The sequence below is a fragment of the Pelecanus crispus genome, chromosome 1, assembly GCF_030463565.1.
Source record: "Pelecanus crispus isolate bPelCri1 chromosome 1, bPelCri1.pri, whole genome shotgun sequence".
Taxonomy (NCBI): Eukaryota; Metazoa; Chordata; class Aves; order Pelecaniformes; family Pelecanidae; genus Pelecanus; species Pelecanus crispus.
In genome coordinates, this window is record NC_134643.1 from 218,896,740 (window position 1) to 218,910,174 (window position 13,435).

At 42.7% G+C, this 13,435-nt stretch overlaps 1 protein-coding gene across 1 annotated transcript in view; it reads left to right on the forward strand.

Moving 5' to 3' along the window:
• ME3 (malic enzyme 3) overlaps positions 1–13,435 on the forward strand; it is a 129,223-nt gene that overhangs the window by 97,199 nt on the left and 18,589 nt on the right. The window lies entirely within an intron of this gene.

The following is a 13,435-nucleotide window of genomic DNA, read 5'->3' on the forward strand; positions in this document are numbered from 1 at the left end:
ATTTGATAAGAAATTTGACTGACATGTCAGTTGATTGCAGTGTAGTATTATGTTAGAAACTTGTGGGTTATCGAGGGGGAAGAAATTCTTGGAGGCTAGAAAACTGGTAAAACACAACTAGGAAATCACAAAAGACTCTACAAGTAGAAAAGATTTAAGAGTTGCCAGGGTTGATTTGTGGGGTTTTTGTTTGTTTTGATTGTAGTCACTAATTAATCCTTCAAGGAAACTATCCCACTTCCTTCTGGCCAGGAGACCACAGGAGTACTGCAGTGTTGGTGTTGATGATAGAATGGGAACAATGGAATGAGAACCCAGATGATGGTCTCAGCCATCATAAATTTGGCTTATTTATTATGCTTGTGGTGTTAAATGCAAAGCTTGTTGTTTCCACTACTCCTGCGATGTCAGTGACAGGGCCAGAAAGACAATTTGCCTTTTCTGTGCTTGCTGCTGGAGAAGAAGGATTGTCTGTTATTTTCCTGTGTTTATTTTACATGTGCTAATCTCCACACTGAAGGGAGAAGACACTCAGCCACAAAACAATGAACTCTTATCTTGTGAGGAGGTGATGTCACGTCTAATGCTTTCATCCAAGTAGTGGGAATCAAGTTCCTGGGGCCCCTGTCCCAGCTTTTCTATTTCTTTCAGCCAGGATGAATTTCATGAACACTGTAAGCCCCCAAAAAGTTCTCTGCAAAGTAGGGCTGGGAGATTCTACTTTACACTTCTCCATTCACATCTGTAAAGTATTTGGAGATCCTTGAGTGAAAGGAGCTATTACCCTATGTTATCATCCTGACCACCAGCGTACTTTAAAGCGTTGCTGGAGTGTGATCCTCTGTGAGCTCTGGGCTAGTGAATAATTGTGCTATCAGCCTGGGTTTGGCAAACTTACATGAAACAGATTCATTTGGTCTCAAATTTCCACTGGAATGACTGGATGCAACCCAGTAGGAGCTCTCACTTCTGTTACGAAAGGAAGCAGAAATTGTTCAGGAGGTCAAGAACATGCTGCTTTATTGTAGCCTGCTTCGATGTGTCAGGAAACCTGTGAGTACGAACTGCTGTGATCTTCGGTCTGCTGTGATTTCTTATGCAAGTCTATAATGTCACATGCAAATTTGGTTATTTGGGGAGAAACCTTTTGGATTGCCACAAATCCCTTGCAATTTGGGGGTTTCCTTTTCAGCTTGATGTTCATGCAGAAATTCTGTCTACTTCCTGAGGGTACTTCAACTTCTCATGGAAACCATTTGTCAGTTCCTCTACAGGAGTACCTCCCACCCTGTCAAATCACTGCTGGCTCAAGGGACATTTGTCACTGAAGTGGAATGTGTCAGAGCCTGCAAGAAAGCCAGGGGAGTGAAGATTTACTCTTCTAATGGAATAATAATATCGAACAGATGTCAGATTTCTATAGCTGGAGACCCCTACAGTCGGCAGAAAGGGCTCCTGGTCTCATAATAGCCACCTAGTAATGAAATGAGTGTGTCAGAGGCTTCAGAGTTAGCACTTAGAGTATTTTGAAGTAAAGTGTGACTTCTGGGCAATTTTAGAAAGAAAAGCCCTTTCTGAAACGGCTGGATAAATTTCTGCATTTTCCTGCTGCCTAAACCTCCATTCATTACTCTTTCACCTAAAACACATGAAATGACTGAGATCTTTAACAAGAGCTCCCAACCATGCATTTTGCTCCTCTTGGAGGCAACTACATGCAAAATTTGGCCCGTTGAGCCTAGCCTATGCCTGCATGAAGCAGCCTGGCAAATTGCTGTTTTCTCACAATGAGTAATATGCTTTGTATGGGAAAATGCACTGCTTCAGGTTTCCCTCTCCTCGGTTACCATGGCAAAGGGCAAGTCCGTCTCATTCTTGAACTGGTACATTTTTGTAGGCTGGAATTAACATTCACCTAAAGTGTCCAAGGATCATAACTGGAGTAACCCACAGAATTTCTGGGGCTTGCCTATATGAGCAAATTAAGGTTGAAATCAAAACACCGTGGGAGATGTGTTGTGCTGGGGCACATTCTCTGGGCTCTGAAGGGATTCAGCCCAGCATCTACAGTAACAATATGCATTAATCCTCAGACTCTCTTTCAAAGCAAACTACCACTGGAAATTTTTTTCTTCCTTCTTCTTTCCTAAACTGGTATAGAAACTGGAGACCAGTTCCTTATCTGTCCTATTGCATTCACTCCTCCTGTAGTTTCATCATACAGTAACAGTGCGGCTTGGTGGCTCCAAGTGGCCGGAGGTGTTGACGGATGGCCTGTCCCCAAGCTTCAGCCTCCGTTTCGAATGCTGGCCTCAGTTGCTTGCCAGCAGATGCTGAGCGTGCAGCCTGAGACTCTACAAGCATTTCCACATGCCAGCAAACCGTGTCACAGAAGCCTCATTAAGCTGTCATAACTTCACTCCCCTTTCCTTTCCCATCAGTGCTCATTAACAGGGTGACCAGGGAAACAGCAGCTTTCTATCAGCCTGTGCCATATGGCAGAGCACACAAGACACCAGGAGATCAAGCACTCAGTTTCTCAAAATGAGAGAAGAAGGAAAGTAGCTCTGCTGAGTTTGTTTTTCCTTGTGCCTGTTTTATACCTGATTTCCCTTTGCCTAATCCCTTCCCAGTATTTTTACCCACAAACATACCAAGTCAGGTCCCATGTGCTCTCCAACAAGCAGAGCCTGCTCAAAAAAAAGCCGCCTCTGTTTCAGCATTCTGCAGGGCCATGGATCATAAATTCACCAGCACCTTTAGGAAACAAAATCACCAGTACAGGTGCCCCCATGTTATTTCTAATTGTCTAATTGATCCTGAAAGACTAGGCTTAAGTCTCTAGGCACCACTGGCCTCCACAAAGCTCTCGCGTACTACTGCTAACACCTGAAGTCCCTCCTCAGCATACGTGTGTCTGTTAGGAGACCTGCACACCATCACCAGTGCCCTGGCAGGGCTGATGGTATAGACCAGCTCCAGCCTTCATGGGAATACAAGGCGGATACTCTCCTTGCCCATCTACCCCAATTACCATGGCCAGAGGGACTCTGACACCATCCAGAAGGGAGAAATTACGGTAATGGAAAGAGCCACCCTGGCTGTCCATTATCCTGGCTTGGTGTGGGATGAGCTCATCAGCCAGCTCCTGTGATCTGCTTTTAGCCACTGGATGATATTTAAAGTCAAAGAACAACATTTAGGTTTTATTAGATTGATTTTCTGCTACTGAGGAATGATTGAGCCCCAGGTGTACTGCTACAGGATCTCTGTGGTGATGGACTTTTATTACCTTGCCTTCAAATCCTTTGGGATAATGCATTTACAGATGTCAAAAAGCCCTCTGCCCTAGGTTTTCTGTCTGTGCTTTCCACCTAAGCCAGATTTACCACAGGTGGTTTAGAAAGATGTAGCTGGAGAAGATCTGTTTGGGTGGAAGGCAGGTGGTGAGGCTCCATTCCTTGTCTGCCAGAGGGTAGCTCAAGGCTACATCTGAGGGTCAGCACTAGCACAGTTGCATCTCCTGCTTATGCCCTGCTCCCAAGAGGCCTTGTACCTCCAGCTGCAGTTGTTCCTCAGACCCACTGCAAGGAGGATGATGTCATTTTGCATAAAAACACAAGAATGGCCATAGCAGCCATTAGTGCTGGTCTTAGTGCTTGGAAGTCATGAGGCAAGCTGTGCAAAAGAGTTGGTTGTTTGGGGGGGTGGGGGAGCAGTTTTGCTGCTGTAAGGACTATAATAAAGGTTGACTGAGATTTTTCAAGATTTTTTTTCCCAAGAGCTTTGTGATTGATCTTGGCTTGATCTTGCCCCGTATGCTGTCTCTAACAACAGCTCATAGCAGATGTCCCGGCATATGACTAGGAACAAGCAGCAAACAATCTTTGGCATACCCCCAGCTTCCAGTAATCCAAGATTCAGGGATTTCCTGCTATCTTTGTGCTTCATGGGTCACTTTCATTTAGTGCTCACTGAATCTGCAGTAGGCTCTATGCCTCAGAGCATGGTGGCTGTGTTTATGTTGGCAGACACCTAGTGAGAGTCCTACCCAACGTTAGAAATAGTCCGCAGTCTAAGAAGATGGTGAGGCACACAGCAGTTCCTGCTGGGTTCATGATGCAGCTCCCTGGCATGGGATTTCTAAACCCAGGTCCTACAGCTCTAAATGTTGTACTGGCTATAATATAAAAGGCTACAAGTTTTTGCAAAAATGTTCTAGCATAAAAGCAATTGCATTTTTGTCTCGTTCATGATGACCATCATAACTGCTACGTCTGCTATAACAGCCATGACTTCTATTGTGGATCCTTGGGTCCAGCTTTCACCATGCTATGATTATCTGACAATCAATGAACCTTACCCATGACATTTCCATTCCAAAACAAAGTAACAGATATGATCATGTTTTCTTAACTTATCTCTTCGTCTCTCCTTTTAACACTAGTAGAACTATTTAATTAGTGATATACATACTGCTATTAAATCACATCACAGTACTGAGTGAGGCTTTGAAGGGTTTTTTCAGTGGTTTCAGAACCGGAAGGTCAACTTTTATTTTAGTTTACTAAATTTTAGTTTTCATTGTCATTTTTTTAAGGGAAAACTTGCCTTCCTCTTAGCTATGTGGAAGTATTAAAAGTTAAAGGCTTTTTTCTGATGTTAAGTGTAACATCTGTGTTCAGCCTGTAAGCAAATACATGTTGCAAGCTCTCCCTGCAAACAATAGTGCACTTGCCTGGCCCTATGCCTCCTAGTAGTAAACCCGTCTTGCTGTTGTCTCTTTACGTAGCTGGGTTTCCTCTTCTTGGCCAGAAACACATACAAATATGCAAACAGGGAAATCCTGACGTAAGATTTCACAGACGTGAATGACAGTAGAAAAGCCTTAGCCTTTTGGGCCATACTTATGCTTTTGTGTAACCTGCCTATTGCAAACAGCCCAATAACCCCAGCAGAGCTGCTGTTAAGGGGCTATCAGCCAGCTCTGAGGTGTGAAGGAACTGGGTCCCCAATAACGGGTCTGGGCCTCACACCCTTTTTATGTGGGATGAACAAAGGTACTTTTTCCCTCTAAACCTCTTTTTAGCTTGGTACTAGGGTTCACTTATTTAAGATTGTTGGTTCTGTCCCTATTTCTAGTGTAGATGAAAGCGTGTCTTGTTCTGTGCCTTGAGTCAACCTTGGTGTCAGATGGGACAACAGTCTAGTTTTCTTCCACTCTTGTTTGTTTGTGAAAACTCAGTTTGCAAAGACCTTATGGGAACAACTTTCCTTTTCTCTGAATGCCCCAGCTGGCCCTGGACCCCATTTCTGCCTGCCTGAGACACACTCAGGTAGGACCCTGTAACACTGCAGAGGCACAGGGGCGCTTCTGCTTCATACACAAGGAAAATGCAGATTCTTAAGTCACTGCCCTCATCCTCGCAAGGGGCAAAGTAAGATCCTGGCTGCAGCAGAATGAGGGAACTGCTTTGCCCTCTTCTAAGCTACTTCTTTTCTAGCTACATCTGTACTAGTAAACAAGAGAGGCCAGAGCGCATTTTCTGGTCGTAAGGCCAAATGGCACTGTGGTTGCTGCTCGTATCCATACGGCTTAGCCTTATCCATACTGCTTAGCTCTCCTACTGCTATAAAGCCACAGGCAAACGATCTCTTGAGGTGGTGCCTGACCAAACGGACCCCTAAACTGTGGCCAGGAGTTGCGTGGCAGAGTACTGCTGGTCTGACCAAAAACCTGCCAAGGATCATGTTAATAGTTTAACAGTAAGAATGGCCTCAGGACACGGACCAGACTCAGGTGCTAGTGTTGTTAAACTTGCTAGAGTGGACTTTGGTTTTCAGATCCTGAATGCTGATCACTTGCCAAGCATGACTTTTTTCTAATGATGGGCTCCTTTACTGAAAATTTTTCTTGGAAATCAGAACTTTGGTTGCTGGTGTACCAAGCAGCAGTAAGAAAGTCTCAAGGACAAGGGCAAGGACAATTTGGCTCTGCTCTGCCTGATTGTATCTAAGACTGTGAGTAGGCATTGCAGTGCATCAAAGCAGACTCCTTACGTCATGAATGACTGAAAACAGTGCTATAAAATGCTGAATTCAGACAGGGATTGGAACCTCCCACCTGTGATTCTTACCATAAATGAACTGGACCTTCTTAAAAATTATTTTTTTTTTTTTCATACGTGTAGAAATGTTTTATACTCCCTGCTTATGGTGAACAAAAATGCCTTTTTGATACTGGTCAGCAAAGGCACTGCACAGGTCCTCAGGCCACCCTTGAAGTTCTGACTTGTGCAGTTTTGTTCAGATGCTTCTCAAATGGTAACTGCTGCCTCATGATTTTTTTCCTCTCTGACCTCGTGGCTTATAATGAGACTGGATGAACTCAGAGAGGTACATACAAATGAGGATGAAAGAACCAAGTTGCATAATGAGATTGTTCAGGCAATTAAGAAATCTCTTGACTAAAGAAGCTAAAAGCAATGTCATCAGGAAAACATCTGCCTCCCTCTTCTGGGATTCACGCTCTTCTGTTCCACGCTTCGTGCTCATCCAAGAGAGATGTGTATCATCCTCTACAGGGGATACAGACTTTACTAACAGCATCTTTCCTGTTAACATAGCCCAGAGATTCAGTATAGCTCTCGGTTGACAGTAACAGCAACAGAACAACAGTACAGTGATAAACAAAGTGTGAATCCTACACTTGTTTGTTTTCCAGGAAACAGAACAATTTCTTAGTAAAGATTTTTGGCTGGTAATTTTTACAATAGACTTGTATTATTGTATGTGTTTAGGTCCTAGGGTCATCCTTCATTAGGCAACTGTCTTATACTGTTATTTTGATCAATAGCATATTATTTCATTAAAAATACTGCTTGTGCAAAATTTGCTAGGCAAGGTCTGGAGATCGGACTAAAATGAGTGTATCGGACCATTCTGTAAAGCTTTTCTCAGTAAGGCTATTTTTACAGGAAGGTTTTTGCAAGGTATGGGAGAGAAAGCCAGGCTTTGAGTCATAATTATGGCACAAAACCCCAAATAGGCAAACTAATGAGACAGCAATATAATCTTTGCCGTGAAAAACAAGTAATTTTTTTGATGAGGAAGAACTGACAAAGTACCTCTCTTTGTTTCTAACTCTATGAAATGGCTAAATTGCTTCCAGAGATGGTAGAGAACAGGGTCCCTAGGTGGTGGCCTGGCAACCAACAGTGAACCAGGAGATACGGTGATAGTAAATAATGACTCTTGTAGTGTCACCAGTTGCAAGACAGAAGTGAAGAACTGTTTTTAGAGAGAAATTAGATTCAGTGTTTTATCTGAAAAAAACACAGAGCCTTCAGCAAAGTATATCAGAGTTTGCACCTGACATTAACCCCCCATACAACAAACCGTACAGCAGAGTTTGGCTTGTAATTCTAAAAGGTCTCATTTTTGCTGAAAAATGTGTATGTATTGTGGTGGTTGAGGGGGCATTGGTGTTAAGACATCAATCTGGATAATATTTAGTGACCATAAAAGACTTTGTTGTTATAGTCTCTCTCCATTATGGGCTTCAAGCTGCACCAGGGGAGGTTTAGGTTGGATATTAGGAAAAATTTCTTTGCGGAAAGGGTGGTCAAGAATTGGAACAGGCTGCCCAGAGAGGTGGTGGAGTCACCATCCCTGGAAGTGTTCAAAAAACGGGTAGATGTGGCACTTTGGGACATGGTTTAGTCTAGTCTACCCTTGATTGGTTTAGTGTGGATTTGGTAGTGTAGGTTATTGGTTGGACGGGATGATCTTAAAGGTCTTTTCCAACCTAAACGATTCTATGATTCTATGATTCTATTTCTATCCAGCACGTCTGAATTCTTTCAAAACCAACTCTGTCAGAGAGGTACAGAAATGAATTGTCCAAGTATCCTTTTCCACAGCCTGCAAATTACTCATACTAAGGGGGAAGCTCCAGTTCCACAAGGAGACATAGGACTGCAGAGATCCCAAGAAATGCACACTTCAGTGTGCCCAAGAGGAATGGGAACAGCTTTGAATCCAAAATCAGAAGGTCAAAACCCAAAACCTTCCTTTTTTGAAGTGGGGGGAAAGAAGTGGAGTATGGAAGAAACCAAAGTGGAGATTGGCACTTGCTCTGTTTCAGTGCACCTTGTCAGTCTGAAATCCTGATAGTCTACATTTGAGCTTGCCTTTTAGATAAAGGCAATTAGATCCTGGGTGTTTAACTACTAATGTCCCAGATGCCAAGAAGATGTTAGAATGCTCTAGAGAAGATGAGTCACTGACAGTCATGATGAGATTTCTGGAGGGAGCCAACCTTAGCTGGCCATGCCTTTCCCGGACTGGAAAACATTCAGTCCTGATGTGACCTGCTGCTCTTGGCTTCGAACTCTCCTTCAGGCTCTGAGCTGAAAGTTAGGAGATGAGGCATATGGACTGGTAGAAGCATGGAAGAATCTATGAGAACTGGCAACAAGCCAAGCAGACTGACCTCAGGAGCCTCTTCCTACCACAGCAGTTTGCAAGATCTCTCTGCAGGACCACCCTCAATTCTAGCAACAAATTTAAGGATATTTAAATGTCTTGGAGGGGATCTTCAGAAATCTTTGTTCAAATACTCACTTGACAATCACTTACTCTATAAAGAAGGATCCTGCACCTATAGACAGCAAGCATGTTCTAAGTGCTTCAGTGTGTACTAACTCAGAACTGCATTCGTATCAGATGTCACAAGTTGAACAGAGCAAAATTTTGTAGCTGGTTAGACAAAAGTATACCTCACTAAAAATGATTCCTCCAAGACGAAATCGTGAATTTTGGTTTCTTGATGGAAACTGCAATGTTTCCAATGAAGCACAACAATTTTGCAAAAAACTGTCAAAGTCCAGTTTTCATTTAAAAAAAGTTATGATGGGGAGACTGGGTGGTGTATTTCATTCCATCCTGAAGTATTTCCATATAACCTGATAGGGGACCATTTGGATACCATACACAAGGGATGGAGCAGGGCAATTTCTATAGAGAAGATCAATGAAGAAATTACAGGCTTTGAAGGACAGCAGAGCATTGCAGTTGAAAGGGTGATAAGCCAGTGGCCTAGGGTGCATGACATATATTTAAGATCTTCCTAACCAGCTGTGATAGTTAGATAACATTAGATTATCTCTCCTAATTGAGATGTCTAAAGTTAGACATCTAAATTTAAGTTGGTCATCTTAGACTGTCTTCACAGAGATGGTGGAGAAGGAAGCATCTCCAGAGATGCTATCTACTTCCATTTTCCATTTAGACTAGTTCAAAGAAGTTGCTCTTAGACATGCCTCTTTGTCTCTATTGTCTGAGAAAGCAGCCAGAGTTGTCTAGCTCAGCATTATGCAGCCAACTTTTAGATATGTAAAGGTAGTGGAAGAAATCCTAGTCTGCACTGCATTTTGTTGGCTGAATTCCAGTACAAGTAGCAGCTCTTTGACCACCCTTTCCCTTTGCAATAACAGATATTCTCCACCTTCTCTCCTAAGCTGGATTTTTTTTTAGCATTGTTGCCTATTAAAACACTTCTGTGCTCCAGTCCCACGTTGGCTACGTTTTACTTTTGGATGCTATCCAAATACTTTGTAGAGTGCTCTGAATTCCTTTGGGATGAAACAGGTTACACAAACCTTGAGTTACTGTGCTGTGGAGGAAGGACAGTAGAACTGACTCATCATGTTGATACTTACAGGGATGTTACTGCAAATGGCCCCAGCAGTTGTTTTGTTCATGCTCCTTGCTAAGTTTATCCTCAGGCTGATCAGGTCATCCTAAGATGGAGCATTGCACACAGCCACCAAAGTACTGTTAGGAAAGAGCAGTAAGCATTACCTGGTGGATTTCTAAGATGGCTCAGTAAGTCAGCTGCCTAATTTGTGTTTAATTTCAGTGACTTTGAGCAGCACAAGTTCTTTAAAGTCCTCTCAAAGGCCCAGTAAGGTGCGTAGTCCTTGAGGACTAGGATCCCAAGATTCCCATCTTGAACTGTGAGTCTGGAACATTTGGTTCTTTTATTTAAAGCATCTGGTTTTAGGGTCTTGCCATGACCAATTTGTGGTCTTTATTAATTAAAAGTTTAGTTCTCACATTATGCAAAGGCTCACATAGGCTCAAAAATGTGGTTTATACTTTAAAAAGCTCAATGGACACATTGCAGAGAAAAACAAAACAATAGCTCAGAGAAAAAAGTTTGCATTCCAGCACTGTCCTGTCATACTGAGGGGCAGGAAGAGAAACGAAGTGTTTATGGGCCACCATACCTTCCTTGTGCTCTGCTTAATGAAAAATTATCAAAGAAAAAATAGAAGTAACTGTGCACTGCCTCATGCTGCAGACCAGGGATGTGAAGTGAAGAAAGAATTCTGTGCTCAAAAGAGAAAAAAAAAATGTTCAGGTTAATACTCTTGCAAATTTGACTCTGTAGTCAGGGAAACCCACCCACCTACCCTTATGCTCTTTGGAGAGCTGGTCACACATATATTAATGCTGGCTGAGATCATTGATTTTATTAAGCAAGTCAGTAATGTTACTTCCTCAGTGATACAAATAAATAATAAGACTGGTGTTAGAGAAATAGTTTCTATAGCAACTTGAGTTGCTTAAAGATTTGCTGGTTCTTTGTCGTGAGATGTTAGCAGATGTTCTGGATGGTGCGTCATCTCCCTCTTAGCCATGTTTTCCTTACACATTCAAACGATTGATAAGAGGATCGTCCATTAGAAAACTGACTTTCACAGGCACTTTTAGTATTGTTTATTTGCACAAATTCCTCGGATACCCACAATGCTCATTTTGACTTCCAAGATGTTGCAGAGACTTGGGAATCTTCATCTATTGCTTTTCAGAGTGTTGCTCAGCATTTCAGAAGAAATTTTGGTACTGAATATCTCCTTGATAGCTGCCAGAATCTGCAGTGGGAAGGCTTAAAGTGCATGAGCAGTCTGTCCCTCAAATACTTGGTGTAACTTGTAGTTAGCAGCACACTGGGGACAATTTAAGAGCATATTATAAAAAGAAAAGCAAAATTTTAATAGACTCCAGTTGTTGTTGAGCTGTGTAATGTGGCCTGTCATATAGGGTGCAGGAAAGAATTTGTCATGTTCAAAGTCACAAAACCAGTGGGAGCAGTTGTCCAGTCCTTTTTCTAGGGCTTTTTTCCACTTGTAGTGTGGCAAGCTGGAATTTCCCCACCTGAGCATCTAGATCCTGCTGAATTTCAAAGCTTGTTGGTCCCCTGGAAAATCCATGTCTAAATCTCCATATCCAGGCTGAGAGCTGTGGTGCAGCTACAACAGGGATATTGCACAGGGCCCTTTTTTTTCTCCTTTCAGCACAGTAAACAAGACAAGGAGTTGCTGCCTTTCTGGCCAGTATGGCCAGTTATGCTTGCAACTGCATTCCTAGGGAGGGCTAACTGGACTCTGACATTGCAGAGTGGGGACTAAGTATACTTTATAAAGTAGGAGCTATCAGATGGCACACAATAAATATAGACTAATTTTGAAAGCAGTTCTTAACTCCTCTGTGTTGTATTCTCTTTCAGGAGAGATATGGGGAACACATATGGTGGGGACTGGGCATGGTAGTCCATCTCTGATAGTACCCAGGTAGTAGAAAGGTACCCAGACTGAACATGAGATAAACTGAAGATGCCCTCAGTCATTGCATTCCACATTAGCCAGGACAAAAACCACCCGCTGTGGCATGTCCTCCCTTGCAGCTGTGCCACATCCATTCCCAACATCACCAAAGGAGAAGCTGAAGAGAGCCAAAAGGTGCCAGGAGAAAGGAAACAGCATCACATTCTGGCACGGAGCTGTGCTGTACTCCGTCAGGGATCTCTGCACACACAGCTCTGTAACATGGACATTCCCCGTTTGGTGGACATTCCCCGTTCATTGGTGACAGGAGCAATGACACTTCCCGCTGGGGCTGACGCTGCATTGCAGACCCCATAGAAAAGTTTCTACAGCTTCTGTGTCCCTGATTCAACAAAGACTCCAAGCACCTAATTTTTCATTGAAATTTTTGCAAATATTAATATTATTTTGCAAATATTAAGCTTAGTAGGATATTGGGAGACTTAACTGCAGCGAGGCATTGAGTTGCAGCTGAGCTTTTTGTATCTAAGAGTCATACACAGCTCTGAAATCATTGTGGTCCTTTTCTAAAAGCAAGCGCAGAGAATGTGAAGCAAGTGTAAGAGCCAACCCTTTTCCCTTTTTGTGACCAGAAGGTTTATGAAGTGAGAGTTTCTCATGACAGACAAATAAAGGAGGACAATGCTTGTGCTTATCATTGTCTCCTTGCTGACAGACATACTTGAAATGGAAAATAATAATAATAATAAAAAATTCGAGACCCTTCCAGAAGAGCCTGACTCCCCCGCATCGTGAATGCCATGAAAAAAGCTTTTCATGACAGGAGCCACAGTTCTCAAATGGAGCATGTTTTATCCAGTATCAATTTCTAGTTTAAAGCAGGGGTGTCCCCTGCCTCATATTTCAGTGGCAAAGGAGGAAAGTCTGAGCAGGAGGTGCGTAGGCTGATGCTGCCCCTGCACTGCTTACAGTCCCAGCGAGGCTCAGGTCTCTAACACTGTGCAGCTATTTAGAGCCCTTTCACCTGCCTGCAGCCAGAGGTTGCCAATAGTTGCACTACTCATTCCCTGAGCTTCTCGCACTGCCCCATCACATTTATGTGAGAGAAAAGAGTACTTATGGCCCTTTTAGATTTTATTAGCAAAGCTTTAAAGCAGCCTAGAGTCATACAAAGTGCTGAAAGTATATAGGTATGGAGCAGTCTGAATATTACCCAATTTTTAGAAACTGCACACTTGCCCTCATATTACTGGATAATTACTGAAAGCTGGCAATTATTTCCTGCCTTTTGACTCTGTGGGTCACTAACTGTCATTGCATGCTGCTTTCCTGCAAAGCAACTCAGTGGAGAGAAACATGTTTCCAAAACACAAAAATCTGGCTATGAAATCACACTATGAAGCACTCAGTCCATGGGATCCTACAAGCAGGTTTTTGCTCATCTCTTGGTCACCTACAATTGAAGTGCGCACTTGGTGGTGTCCCTTTAACTGATGTTCACTTTGCAGTCAGGTTTGCTATATTGCAACATGGCAGTTGCAATATCCACTGCAAAAGAGCATCTCCTTCACTTTGAGAAGCTCATAGGTAAATATGCTAATGAACATTTGTCGTACCAATAGTCCAAAGATGCATATATATATAGCTATATAGTTATACAGTTATACATATTAAGAAGCCCCTTGAATTATAAATAAAATTTATTCTTGGTGACTCCATATTTCTGAGCGTATGGACCTTGGGAAGGATGTGATCCTGTTTGCTGTTACTGTGATGCATTTCTCTTATGATACTTTTATCAT